This window comes from Megascapheus bottae, chromosome 12 (assembly GCF_031878675.1).
Source record: "Megascapheus bottae isolate mThoBot1 chromosome 12, mThoBot2.hap1, whole genome shotgun sequence".
Lineage (NCBI taxonomy): Eukaryota > Metazoa > Chordata > Mammalia > Rodentia > Geomyidae > Megascapheus > Megascapheus bottae.
Genome location: NC_143520.1, coordinates 21,496,389 through 21,511,356, shown reverse-complemented (window position 1 = coordinate 21,511,356; position 14,968 = coordinate 21,496,389). Strand labels below are relative to the sequence as shown.

General features: G+C 40.3%; 1 protein-coding gene across 3 annotated transcripts in view; it reads left to right on the top strand.

Annotated features, from left to right (window-relative positions):
• Tanc1 (tetratricopeptide repeat, ankyrin repeat and coiled-coil containing 1) overlaps positions 1-14,968 on the top strand; it is a 222,862-nt gene that overhangs the window by 30,916 nt on the left and 176,978 nt on the right. The window lies entirely within an intron of this gene.

Sequence of the window (14,968 nt, the reverse complement as noted above, 5' to 3'; positions counted from 1 at the left end):
GTCCCTACTTAACCCACCTAGAGAACAATGTCAGAATGGAAGTGGTGGAGAAAGGGACTGAACTTTACAGAGAAGCATGAGGGACCAGTATGGAGAGTTTGTGCCATCTGTAGACAGGCTGACAGAACATTCTTCCCAGACTGGGATCAGTGGCTGGAGGAGCTAAGGGAATGCATAGTTCTGAGTGCCTCAACCCAATGCATTCCCTTCTTTTTATCCTGAGTATTCTTCTTTTTTGCTACCTACTCTGGGGGAGCCACATACCCACTGAGTCTGAAGGCAGCAACCTGACACTGCACCAAGGTGCATGGATACAGAGAGGAGGAGGCCTAAATAGTTTTCTAATGCTGACAGCAAATACCATAGGTGAGGTCAATTCATGGCCAACTACCTGGTTTTATGTGCAATCAGCCAACTTCAGGTGTTTGCCACAGATTTTCTCTTTCTTCAGCGGAACGGTATGAGATAAAAGTATTAGAAAATGGATCATATTGACTTCGTTGGGAACATTTTTATGGCTGTAACCTGAAATGCCTAAGGTGTAACCCACCCCCTAGCTGTTGGTGGAGATTCTGATCTGAGATACTTGGATTTAGTGAGGTGTTTGTGATGTGATCTAAGCTGTTTATATGGGAAATGTTCTCTTGAGTTCCTGTTACCATTTTACTCCACATGTTTACTTTGGATTCAGTAGGATTCCTTTGTTCTCCTGTTGGTGGTTTTAAATTCTGTGCTGAAAGGCAGGCTGTCTGAGTTGTGCTTTCTTAGAACTGTGGTGACCGCAGAGGGTGCAGTCTGTGATTATATAATAATTTTGAATGAATAAGAAGATGTCTCATGACAGGTCCTGTAAGGGCAACCTGGAAATGAACAGCATTGCTGGGGATTAAGTTGCACTGCAGTTGAATTTTGCAGCTGACAGCCAGTCTGCAGTACAGTGTGTCTGCTATAATGTCCAGGTGTAAATAGACCTTCATCAGCATCATTGGAAAAGTGCTGGGAATATCCAGTGTGTGGCAGGACGCTGTCTATCAAAAGTCAATTGCAGGGGCCGGGAGTTTGCCCTAGCAGTAGAGTGCTTGCGTAGCATTCACAAAGACCCAAGTTCGATTCCTTGGTACCACATACATAGAAAAAGAGCTGGAAGTGGTGCTGTAGCTCAGTCCTTAAGAAAGCCTAAGGACAGTGCTCAGGCCCTGAGCTCATGCCCAAGACTGGAAAAGAAAAAAAAGTCAGTTGCAGGGTCTGGGAGTTTAGTCTAGTGGTAGAGTGCTTGCCTAGCATGCATGAAGGCTAGGATTTGATTCCTAGGTTCCACATTCATAGAAAAAAGCCAGAATGGCCCTGTGGCTCATGAGCTAGAGCTCTAGCCTTGAGAAAGCCTAAAGGCAGTGCCCAGGCCCTAAGTTCAAGGCCCAGGACTGGCAAAAAAAAAAGTCAATTGCAGATCCTTGACTCTGGCAGTGCTCTTTAGCCCCAGTGAGTGGTGGGATCCAGAGCACTTTACAATAAGGAAAGGCAGGGAGAGTATATGTACTCTGGTGCCACATTCTCATTGATTTTTTAAATTTATTTTATTTTACTTTTTGCGAGTCCAGAGGCTTGAACTCAGGGCCTGAGCACTTGGGACACTTTTTGCTCAAGGCCGGTGCTTTGCCACAGCTTCACTTGTGGCTTTTTCTGTGTATGTGATAGAGGAATTGAACCCAGGGCTTCATACAGGCTAGGAAAGCACACCACCACTAAGCTTCACTCCCACCTCTCATTGATCTTTTAACTGTCCCCTTTTCTCTCCTTTTTCATAGCTGAAAGACATTAAGTAGCTAGGTAAAACTTGCTTTAAAATAAGATTGACATTTCCATAGTTATTTTTTTCTAACTTTTAAAATTAAGCAAACAAATACTCCCTTTTTTTTTTTTCAGTTGGTTGTGGGGCTTGAACTGGGGATATGGGCACTGTCGCTGAGCTCTTACCCAAGGCTGGTGCTCTATCACTGAGCCACAGCTGCACTTCTAGTTTTTGAATAGTTACTTGGAGATAAAAGTCTCACAGGGAGCTGGGAGTGTGGCCTACTGGCAGAGTGCTTACCTAGCATGCACAAAGGCCTGGGATCCATTCCTTGGTACTACATACAAAGGAAAAACTGCAAGTGATGCTGTGGCTCCAGTGGTAGAGAGCTAGCCTTAAGAAAACTCATGCATAGTGCCTAGGCCCTGAGTTCAAGCCCCAGGACTGGCAAAAAAATAAAAGAGAGAGAGAGTCAGGAACTTTTCTCGCTGAGCTGATCCTTAGATCTCAGCCTCATGAGCAGCTAGGATTACAAGCAGGAGGCACTGGCTCTTGGTTCAGATATTGTTTTTAAAAATAGTAACTGAGTCATAAAGTAGTCCTTTGTTTTGGGGAATAATAATGACTAAGTTAAGGGGATCTGGGGACTACTTAGCCTGGACAAGGCCCTGGTTTTGATTAACACTGGAAAAACAAGCAAGCAAAAAACAACCAAACCAAAAGACTTTAACATGATAATAGTTATCTTCTTAGAATTACCTAATAAGCTTCTTACGATCAGATTTTTGTCTTCACCATTGTACATCTGAGATTAGCCAAGAACAATGTGCTCTCATGCCAGAGCATGTAGTAGGCACTGCAGAAAATGAATTTAATATAGATCTTGAGGCACATAGGTAGTACTGCTTGCCCAAGCCAACACAGTTAATAACTGTGTTTTCCTTGAAAACAGTGGATGTCACAGAGAATAATGGAAGTCACAGAGAATAATCGTTTGCCTTTAGAGCTGCCTCATTGAAAATAGACGGGCCTTGGATTTTACAAAAGTAAGCCTTCTATCTATACGTATATATTGATCTTCAGAATTATTATTTTTTTTCCAGTCCTGGGCTTGAGCTCAGGGCCTGAATGCTGTCCTTGGACTTTCTCAAGGCTAGAACTCTACCACTTGAGCCTCAGCACCACTTCCGGCTTTTTTCTATATATATGGTACCAAGGAATCGAACCCAGGTCTTTGTGCATGCTAGGCAAGCACTTAAACCACTAGGCCAAACTCCCGGCCCCCTTCAGAATTATTTTTATAAAAGACAAATACAGGGCAAAGAGCATGGCCTAGTAGTAGAGGGTTTGCCTAGCATGGCCCAGTGACAGTACCCAGGCCTTGAGTTCTAGCTCTAGGGGGACTGGCAAAAAAATTTTTTTAAAAATATAATTTTATGGTATTACAAGGACTAAATGAGAAAGGACCTGTAAGTGCACTGTTGTCCTTATTTATTTATTTATTTTAAATATTTTTTATTGTGATTAATAGAAGGGATACATTGTATTCACCAGATAGAAAGTGCATAACTTCACAAACATTGATACCCTTTCTCATGACATGGTCCCCATTTTCCTCCCACCCTCCTCCCGCTTATCTTGATCCCCCCCCCCCCCGTCCCTATCCAATTTCAAATAACCAATTAAGCACATATAAAATCTATCAGATAACAAGGTGAAAAATTGTAACAATATGAGATAACCAAGGAATGGCAAAAGAGATGAGAGATAATATAGTACATTAAGGACAACAGTCACTCATTATATGGCTTTTGTTTCCTTCTCCTGGAGGTCCTTACATTTAGTGTCAAACTATTTTGCCTAATGTCTCTAGATTTTGTTCTATAGTAAATCTCTGCTAGGAGAGTCCAAGGTTTCTACTGATTATGACAAATGAGGGAGACTATTGGGCCTATGTTCCTTTGAGTCTGGCTTACTTCACTTAATATGATTTTTTTCTAACTCTTTCTATTTTCTTACAAATGGGGCGATGTCATTCTTTCTGACAGCAGCATAGAATTCCATTGTGTATAAATACTACATCTTGTTGATCCACTCATCTACTGAGGGACATCTGGGTTGGTTCCATATCTTTGCTGTGGTAAATAGTGCTTCAATGAACATCATTGTGCTAGTGGATTTAGTATGCCCCTGTTTCTGGACGGTTGGGTAAATGCCAAGTAGTGGAATTGCTGGGTCATAGGGGATTGTTATTTATTTTTTAAAGAATGTTTGATTGATTACTAATTTTGAAGTAAAACCAATATATTCTTTAAGAAGTGATATAATATATGTAATATAATTGCATTAAGTATAGTATAGATTATATATAGTATATAAATTAAAATATGATAATAAAGAATATATTAAGAATATAACTGAATAAAGACTATAATTGATACATAACAGGACAGCCAAGAGTAAAAACTGATACTTGGAATAAGAATGTTAGGTTACCACCTAACTAGAGGAATATAAAACATGTTAGGACCCAGACAACTAGGGGATACTATTTTAGTTGGAATTGTCCATATAATATTAAAAACATGTATTAGGGAAAAGAATGAGCCCAGTAGTCTTTGTTAAAGTAGTTGCCCACCCTGGAACTACTAGTCTCAAACAAGCTTTCTCTCAGCTTCTTGAGTAGCTGGAACTACCTGTGTGTGCCACTGGAGTAGATAAATACAGTCTAGTACTACGTAAACATGTTTTGACATTGCAGTCTTATCAGCAAAGTATGTTTTTTGGTCACATCTACAACTATTGCACCTGTATACATTACAGCCATCCACTTGTTTAGTAATAAGTTGCTTGCCTTAGAAGATACACAAAAATAGAAGTGAAAGAATGAGACAAGCAAACATGATTAGACATTCCAGTATTTCCTTTCTATACCTGTGGCTATTACCTCCCACCCTTTACTTTGGAAACATCTGGTTTCTGGAGATGGTAATGAAGCAGGAACATGCAGCCTTTTTGAAGGACTTTTGAAGTCCTGGCTGGGATGAGGGTGATAGTGTCTGTTATCAACAGGGAGGTCCATTGAGCAAATTGAGTGTAGGGTGAGTGCACTGCAAACCAAAAACTCCATGGCCATATGTCTAAAAGTGTTGCTGAGTGTCATGAACCACAATTCTAAGGATTAAAGTGTCCCCATTAGAATGGTCAGAATCTTTTCTCATAATTGATAATTCTGGACTTTGTGAATAGAAGGGAAACACAAGTCATTCAAATTTGCTTTTGAGAAGTATTTAACTATTTGAGGTTGAAGGGCTAGGGGCTCGAAACAAAGGGGAGAACACTTGTCTTGCAGGTTCAATGCTCAGTTCCTCAGGAGTTGAGAGAGGGGTAAAGGAAAAAATGAAAAAGATGATGAATCTAGTACACTTGACCTTGCTGAGTTTCAGTAGATAAAGGGTAGGCTGGCTGAGAACTCTGGGAAGGCATGAGTCAAACTGTACTTGCTTACCCTGTTTTATGTTTTGGTATTATAGAATGAAACAGGACTTGGCATTTGTACTTACTCTAAAGTAGGATATTTCCTGGTCAATGAATTTTAGTTTCTGAGAATTCATATATTCTCAGACTAACAAATCCATCACATATTTCTGGATTCAAAAGATCATATGAATACAGACTAGCACAGTGAATGACCTATCCTCTGCTTACCTGGGGAACATTCTCAAGCAGGGATGGGCAGCACCTCACAGCCTAGCAACACTAGTAACCACATTAGTACAGAACATGGTAGTAAATGTGAATTTGAGGTGATGACTAGGCTAGACTTATGGCTTATGGTTTGCTATTGGTCACGTAGACTGGATTAATTACTCATAACGGCATAATTTTAGGCAAATTTAGAATACAGATGATTTGTTTCCTAAAGAATTAAAAGTAGGCTGGAGAAATAAATAGCAGATTACTCTTTCTATATATAGGTATATATGTATGTATGTGTGTATGTGTTTGTGTATATGTATGTATTCCTTTTATATATTTATTTATTTGGCACTAGGGCTTGAACTTGGGGATATGTGCTTGGCTAGACTTGCTTGTGCTCTATAATTTGGGCCACAGTTCTAGCTTGGATTTTGCTGGTTCATTTGGAGATTGAGTCTTACCGACATTTCTATCCTACTGACTTTGAATCTCGATCTATGTTACAGCCTCCTGAGTTAGGATTGTAGGTATGAGCCACTGGTTCCCAGCCATTTTTTCTTTATAAATTCATTACCAGAAAAGGTAGAATTGGACAGTATTTCAGTAGAATTTTATGTAGTATAACAAAGTATTTAAGGTTAGTGGAGTGTTTTTAGTAGGAACATTTCACAGCAAGTGAGAGAAAAAATCACTTCTAGAATTAGGTGGGCAAGATATTAAAGAACTAGAGGATGTTCACCAGGTGTTTGGTGAAATCTTCCAATCCTTCAGGAACTTTTTGGAAGATTGGTTACTAGGGGTTTATTTATTTAGCAATATTTAGCCCTGGAGAAATTTTATTAAATAATAGTCATAATATTCAGAGAACTTTAGTAGTAATTATTGCTAAACTTGATTACACATAAGAAAGAATTAGCTGAGTATAGTGACACATGCTTGTACTCTCACTAATGTAGTAAGTGTATGGTAGGACTACCATGGTCCAAGTTTAGCCTTAAGCAAGAAGCATGAGACTTATTTAAAAAAAGCTAAAACATAAATGACAAAAAATGGGTTGGGAGCATGGCTTATGTGATAGAGCTCCTGCTTAGCAAGTATGAAGATTTGAAAGCTATTTTAAACAAAGAAAAAAAGATCCCATTACTTTTTGTCGTTAACTTTTTATGTAGCTTTGATGGGTAGAAAAACCATAATAACAATGGTTTGCCAATCTCAGAAGTGATAGAGATTGGAGTTGAACTGTAGATGAACTGTAAAGATTTGAGCTTTCAGGGTATCCTGAAAGCAAGATGCCTCCTTGAAAGAATAAATCAGGAAAAGTTGTACAGAATGTGAATACCCAGTCATTACCCTGTGAATGGAAGTTCTATCTCCAGCAGGGGTCTGGCATCACTGATGTTTGAATGGCAAAGAAGGATTTAATACAAATACTTGGCTCTAGTTTAAAGATTATAACCTGCCAAATCCTATTTCAAGGTAGAGAATGGACAACATTGAGAATTTTGTGATTGTAGAGATGAAGAGCTTTGTAGAAATGGTAATGACATTTGATAGATCAGTTGTTCATACTGAGTCTCAGTTTCCTCACCTAAAAATGACAAAGGTATACTGGAATAATCTCTAGAAGTCCCTGCTGGTTATGTGTGGTTCTGTATATCTATTTTGAAGAGATGACAGGAGAGGACATTTATTAAGTACTGTTGAGTGTGTGCATTCCAGCTGCTTTATTGGCAGTAGTTCCGTTAACCCTTTATTATTTCACACGCTCTCTGAATCACATTAATGAGAAGGGATATTATGATTCCTGTTTTACAAGTAAGGAGGAAGAGTATGGACAACTTCACTTAGCTAACTCTAATAAGTGGCTGAGCAAGGCTCTGCTGAGAAACAGTCATAATAATAGTGATTCCTTGTAAGTTCTGAAAAAAGTCAGTATTTTCTCTAAGTCTTTCAATTTTCTCACAGGTGACTTAGAAGTAAAATAATCTTTATAAAGATAGCAAGATCTCATGTTCTGCCTTTTGAAGAAGAAAACACTTTTTGCATTTGAGGCAGTGAATACACTGGTTCTTCTTGTCTGCATTCTGAACCAGTTCTGAGAGATAAGAGGAGAGAGGACATACAGAATTCAGATTCTACTTTTCTTAGTAGATAGAACTATGTTTGGAGTATATGAATTCAGTATTTAGAAAGAATTATTTCAGTAGCTGTGTCTTAGTCTGTTTTCTGTTGTAATAACAAAATGCCTAAGCCTGATAGTTTATAAAGAAGTTTTTTGGCTCATGGGACAAAGCTGGAAAGTTAAGAGTGTGATATCAACCTCTGCTCTGTACCTGGTGAGGGTCACTGTGCTACTCATAACATGTCAGAATGTATAGCTTGCAGAGATTAAGAGCAAGCATGTCAACTTGGGCCTCCCCCTCCCCCCGGCCTTTTTTTGGTCTGTTGTGGGACTTGATCTCTGGGACTGGGCTCTTCAGTTCAAGGCTTTTGCTCTACGACTTGAGTCACAGTGCCACTTCTGTTTTTCTGGTGGTTAATTGGAGAGGAGAGTCTTACGGACTTTTGTTCCCGGACTGGCTTTGAACCGTGATCCTCAGATCTCAGCCTCCTGAATAGCTAGGATTACAGGTGTGAGCCACCAGAGCCCAGCTTGGCCTCCTCTTTTTATAAAGCCTCTAATACCAGCATAAGGTTGTCCTCATGACCTGATCTAATCCTGATTACTTCCCAAAGGCCCCCGTGGAAATGACATTGTCATAAATCTAGAGGACACATTCAGTTTATAGCATGAATCAGCAGTGATTGTCCTAATAGCAAATTCCATAGTAGACTTGCTGGCCTGCTGCCTGGCAGTATTGGACCATTAGTGACTCTGTGAAGGCCACTGTCCTGTAGCTGGATGGATTTACCAATGTGGGTTGCAGGAGGGACTTATAAATGGGAGGGGGGACTGCCTATCCCATTTCTGCTCCTAAGCTTCATGGATTATTAAATTGCTAAGGTTTATAGGAAGTCTGAATATACGCTCATAAGGCCCAAATGGTGAGCTAGAGAGGTACCCTTCCCCATGAAAGGAGCAGGAATCGAACAAGCTTCAGTTTCCAACAGAAGTGCTCTTGTTTCCCAGGCTTCATCCTTCTGGATAACTTATTTTCTTCTACTGAAAATACCAGGTTTTCTAAAAGTGAAGTTGGATTAACAAAAGAAGAGGGCTGAGCTCTGGGGATTTAGGTTCGAAGGAAGCTCAGGCAGACTTTTACTTCTAATTAACCAGCAAAAAGCTAGTACTGGAGGTTGGACTCCAGTGGTAGAGCGGTAGCTGTGAGCAAATGTTCAATGAGTGAGTTTATACTCACTCTACTGCTGACACACAAAAAAAGGAACATGAAGGAGATAAAACCCCTAACCCTATTGTTGTTGCTAAGGCCAATGCTGCTGTGGTTCTTTTTAATTAAAAAATAATTTAATAGGTATTAAACAGTATACAGAAAGAAAAGGTGTTATCAAACTCTGATTGTGTACCTTTCCATTTGTCCTTTTCTTTACCCCAGCTCTTCTCATGTCTTACCTATTTTGGGGGGCGTTTTCTTTACATAGGGATTACTGTGGTTCTTTCAATCAATGCTGAAGTAAACTGTTCTGGTCTAATAGAGTCACTGGGGCTACCTGGGATATAACTCAGTGGTAGTACATTTGCCTAGCACATGTGAAGCCTGTGTTCCGTCCTGAGCATGGAAAAAAGCAAAGAGAATAAAGTCATTTCATGTGGTTATGCTTATGACTAGTAATGACTTCCTGAACCCAAATAGAAACCTATCTTTAAAATACTTCAAATTTTCTAGTTTTAAAGAAGATAATGACTAACTGTTATTATGGTCATTGAAGTCTGCCTCAGTTTTTCCCTCCTTTTCTTTTTTCCAAGAAGGAATGCAAGATTTTTTCTTCACTTTTTTGCTGTTGTTTTGTTTAGTTTTGGTGGGTCGTGGGGCCTGAACTCAGGGCCTGTGCGCTGTCTCTGAGCTCTTCAGGTCAAGTCTACCACTTGAGCCAGGATGCCAGTTGCAGTTTCCTGGTTCTTAGTTGTTATAAGAATCTCAGGGATGTTCCTGTCTGGGCTGGCTTTGAACTGTGATCCTCAGATCTCAGCCCCTTGATTAGTGAGGATTACAGGTGTGAGCCACCAGCATCCAGTCAAAATGGAAGATTTTTCAGTCTGATTACTTTTAGGCTGGTTCTAGGGCTTGAATATAGGACTTGCATCCTATCTCTAAGCTTTTTTGCTCAAGGCTAGCACTCTACCACTTGAACAATAGCTTTACTTTTTTTTTTTTTTTTAAGGCTTGGTATCTTTTATTTATTTATTTATTTTTTTGGCCCCCTTCTCTTTCTGGCCCCGCTCGCTCCGGCCCCCGCTCGCTCCGGTCAGGCTCGCTCCCTCACGCTCCGGCCCCGCTCGCTGGCTCCGGCCCCGCTCGCTCCGGCCCCTTCTCGCTCTGGCCCCGCTTGCTCCGGCCTCGCTGGCTCTGGCTCGGCTCGCTCCCGCACGCTCCGGCCCCGCTCGCTCCGGCCACCACTCGGTTGGGCTCCGCTTGCTTGCTTTCGCTCTCTGTCGCTTGTTGCAGTCTCGTCTCTGGCACTTCCGGCTTGGTTGTGTCTCGTCTCTGTTACTTCCGGCTTGGTTGTGTATGTGGGATACCGAGGAATCGAACCCGGGTCCTTGTGCATGCTAGGCAAGCACTTTAACCGCTAGGCCAAACTCCCGGGCCCTAGCTTTACTTTTGAAGAGTGGTTTTTTTTTTTTTTTTTTGGTGGGCAACTGGATTGTCAATTTCTGAAGGAACATTTTTATTCAACAAGTAAAGCAAATTTTCCCAACTAAATTATTCATAAGAATTACAGAACTTGTCGCTTAGAATGGATGTTGTGATATTCAGGTCATTTAGGAGACTGTGGCTAAAAATAAAATGACCTAAATATATAGCTCTAGATTTATTTTTTAAGGGAGTTTAAACTTTTAATTTTTATTTGACATTGGTCCTAATTCTGTTTCTATGGAGAAGGTAAGTAGCTACTCTGTCAGTGTCTAAAGAAACAACTTTTTTTCTTTTTGTTGGCAGATTTTCATAATGTATATAGGCCTGTTTTTTAATTCAGGTTTTATATATGTATATAGATACATACCCCTTTGTGACGGGTGAGGGAGGAGTATGTATGTGAATGACAGAGAAACTGGGGAAGGTCATAAGCAAATGACCCCCAAGAAAAAATGAAAACAATTTGTCAATTGTTCAGATCACTTTTATATTTTAAAGGAAGGAACACTTGATGAACATTGGCTCAGTCTGCTTTGGGACAGTAACTGGAGCATAAAAAAATTGAAGATCAACTATGCATTTGGGGAGATGAAACAGGCTGACATATTGAAGGCATACTGTATTCTGTTTGGTGGACAAAGCAGAACAGTTAACATGATCTTCATACAGTAAAACTGTGTCCCGAGAGGGTGAAACATGGAGGATAACATGTCTTGATGGCCCCAAACTTCACAGAGAAATGTATCATAAACTTGTGATTTGTTCTTGGTGATAGCTTAAGTCATAAAAATTCTTTCAGATTTTGTTGTTGTTGACTTATAAGCAAAGGATTTGATGCTTTTGCTTTATACATAGTTTTCCATGATTTCTAGCAGTGTGGTAAATTTACAAAGCACCAGGAGTGAGGTGGCTCTTTGCAGAGAATAATATGGGGAATTTGAGATTTCTTTTGTAATCTCACTGTGCCTGATGGTGCTGACTGGCTGCACGGTGTCTGTAGGTTTGTGGGATACTCTTGTGTACCTTCTCTCATGTCTAGCTTGTTGGGAGGACACTTGAGGACCAACTCTGAAGCCACTATAATCGGTCAGTAGCTGTGTTAGTTTCTAGGGCTGTTGTCACATAGTCACAAACGGGGTTCCTTAAGAACAGAAGGTGATTGTTATTGAGTTGCAGTGTGGGAGTTTAAGATCAGGTGTGGGTAAGGCTGGTTCTCTCTGAGACCCTGTAAGGAAGGATCTGTCCTAAACTTTTCTCCTTGGCTTGTAATTAGTTGTGTTCTCTTGTGTCTTTCCTCAATACTTGCCAACAGTATTGTGCCCAAATATTTCCTTTCTATACAGAGATCAGTCACATTGGACTAGTGCCTACCCTAATAACTTTCTTTTAACTTGATTACCTCTATATAAATATCACCTCTCGAAATAAGGCCATATTCTGGAGTGTTAGTGTTAAGACTTCAACAGAGGGGAAGGGATATAACCTAACCCATAGTAGCAGAGATGTTGGATCACAGTCTTTATATCTGACAATTCAGTACTGCTTCTGCCCTATTTAATAAATATTTGTGTTTGGTTTATATGAAGCTTGATCAGGAAGGCCACATTTTCTCCCCAAAGAAATACTGTCTCTCAGTTTCCGACATGCTAGTTTATAGATGGAAGACATTTCTTAGATGGCAGCAGTATTGCTTGAGGCTGTTTTTCAGTGAATTTTAAGAAACATTTATTTTTTTCTCCATTTGATCCTTGGAGTATAAAAATACTTGTCATTTGATGTACACACTGGTTTTAAAGGGGATAAATTGTGGACTTTGCCTATGATCTTTTTCCCTTTTAGTCTTTTTGGAACACTTTTTTTAATGCCCTCTCAGGAGAAAATGATCAGTGTTGGAACTTTTATTATATAGGACATACATCCACCTGGGGACTTGGTGTTTTACTGTCAGGCAACAATGGAAATCAAGGTATCAGGTTGCTTCTCTCACCTCAAGTTTGGGTTGTACTCAACGTATAAGATTTACTTACTGGCTTGCTTTCTTTATAGGCAAGAGGGTCTAAAGTGTACAATCTCTGGGTTACCTAGCAAGACCTTGTCTCAAAAACAAAACAACACAATGCAAAGCAATTCTGATTCGGGCAGTTCCGGACATTCTCTCGTGTATTTATCTAAAGTCTACCTCTCCTAGGTGGAAATGAATTTACCACTGTTATGGAGCAGGCATGGGTTAAAATCTTTTGCCAGGACTGTCTAGTGCCCCACAGTACAAAGGTAGCCAGATACATATACTTGTCAGGCAGCCTCTCCTTTTGTACATTTGTTGAGAAAAAGAATGAGGAGCCTGTATGAAGTATCTTATAGTGATACAACAGCCCGATTGCTGTAAGCACACAGGTCAGAAGTCTCATATTGTATTTGTCAGGTATTTATTCCATGAGACTTCTAGGCTCAAAGGAAAGGCCACTGTTGTGAAATATAGCTGTTAAAATAGTTAATACTGTTTTCCCAAAACAATGGCATGTTTATCACGTGGCTTTTGGCAACACTGCATTTGGGTTTGTATCTTTAGTATCACCAACACCTTAATACAGCAAATATCAGCAGACAGGCTAAAGTAATCCTTTTTTAGAGAAAATTAGGGTACTACACACACACAACACACACACACACATATACATAAAACCTAAAATTCATGTTAGCCTTTTAAAGTGTGCACTTAATGGCATTAAATACATTCACATTGTGGTTTCTTTTTTTTTTTTCCAGTTCTGGGGCTTGAACTCAGGGCCTGAGCCCTGTCCTTGGGATTTCCTCAAGGCTAGCACCCTACCACTTGAGCCACAGCACCACTTCCAGCTTTTCTATGTATATGGTACTGAGGAATCAAACCCGGGTCTTGGTGCATACTGGGCAAGCACTCTACCACTAGGCCAAACTCCCAGCCCCATTCATATTGTTTCTTAACCACCACCACCACCACCAATTTCTAGAATTTCTTCAGCACCCCCAAACAGCAGTTCTGAGTTTCTTAAACACTTGATTCTATTGCCCTTTCCCCAGTCCCTCTAAACCTTATTCTACTTTCTGATTCTGACTATGTTGATTCTGGGTACCTCATGTACTGGAATCATGTTTGTCCCTTTGTGTCTGGCAGCTCTAGTTATCCTTAAGTTATATCTGTTCCGCTTTCACAATATGCCATTTTCTTTTTGATCATAAAATAATTTGGCAGATAACGGTAGAATATGAAAGCTCTGGGACAGAAATTTGAAACTCATGCCTTCAGGGCCAGAAGGTAGTAACATTTAATATTTATGCGGCAGTTGTTGTGCACAAGGCACAGCTCCAAGCACTTTGCAGGTAATAACAATTTACCAGCCATATGTGACACACACTGTTAATATCCCAGTTTTTCTGATGAGAAACTGAGGCTCAGAGAGACGTGTTGAATGTTTAAAATAATTGCCCAGGCTGTATGTGGCAGAGCTGAAATTCTAGCTCCAGAGCCCTGACTCGTAAGAGCTTTTCTGCTTCGGTACAGTGGGCTCAGTAATGCCAGCCAAGCCTGTCCAGGAGTGAGCTGAGAGTGACTGGCAGCTGATTCTTGTGTAGCCCATCCTCAGGGCTGCTATTGGGGGTAGGGGAATGTGGAATTAAAGATTCTGCTTAGATAACCTCTTGTGTTGCTGAGAGAGAATGCTTTTACAATATAAGCAGCTACAAATCCCCGCTTTCCCTCATTCTAGGAATCCTTCATGTGTAACCTTCCAATTAAGTGTGGCCAACCAAATTCAGCCAAAGACAAAACAAAGTGTGTGTTCCAGACAGTATGTCTGTGGCATGTGAGTTTTCAGTACCTTTGTCCTAGAAGTTTCAGGATAGCCTTTTATTTATTCCCAACCCTGCATACTTTGTTGGGCATCTCTGGATTACTTGTTAGTTGCCATTGTTTGAATCCCTGGAGAGGGTCTTGCTTCTCTTTTCAATAAATTTCAGCTGTAATTTTCAGAAAATATGTGCTGAATGATGAGACTTATGTGCTCTTGGTCTCTTCCCAATTGCTGCCAGGAGTTCACCAAAAGTCTAATTTAAAACAAAACAAAAAGCTTGTCGATTATAAGAGGCTTATATCCTTTCATGTAGAGCTTCGTAATTTATTGTTTCATTTTGGGCTCCTTTGATTTAACAATGCTGATTAAAATAAGACTTTCAAGTGGTTTCTTTTTTCCTTTAGAAAAAGCCTCACCAAAGAAATTCAGATCTATGCTCTGTGTAACACAAACAAACCGAAACCTCCTCATTTTAATACCAGCTGCTTCCCTCCACGACAGGCTTCCTGCCTGTCACCACTATGTTAGGGGTGACCCGGATTCCTTTTTAGAACTTAGTTGATTAAGAACTTTTGAATTTAGCTAGGGGCTGATGGCTCCTGCCTATAATCCTAACTACTCAGGAGGCTGAGATATGAGGATCATGGTTTGAAGCCAGCCTGGGAAGGAAAGTACATGAGACTCTTATCTCCAATTAATTACAGAAAAAGTCAGAAGCTGCTCTGTGGCTCAAGTGATTGAGGGCTATCCTTAAGAAAAAGGAGCTCTGGGACACCAGGCCTTGAGTTCAAGCCCCACAACCAACCAAAAAAAGAAAGAACTTGTGAATTTCT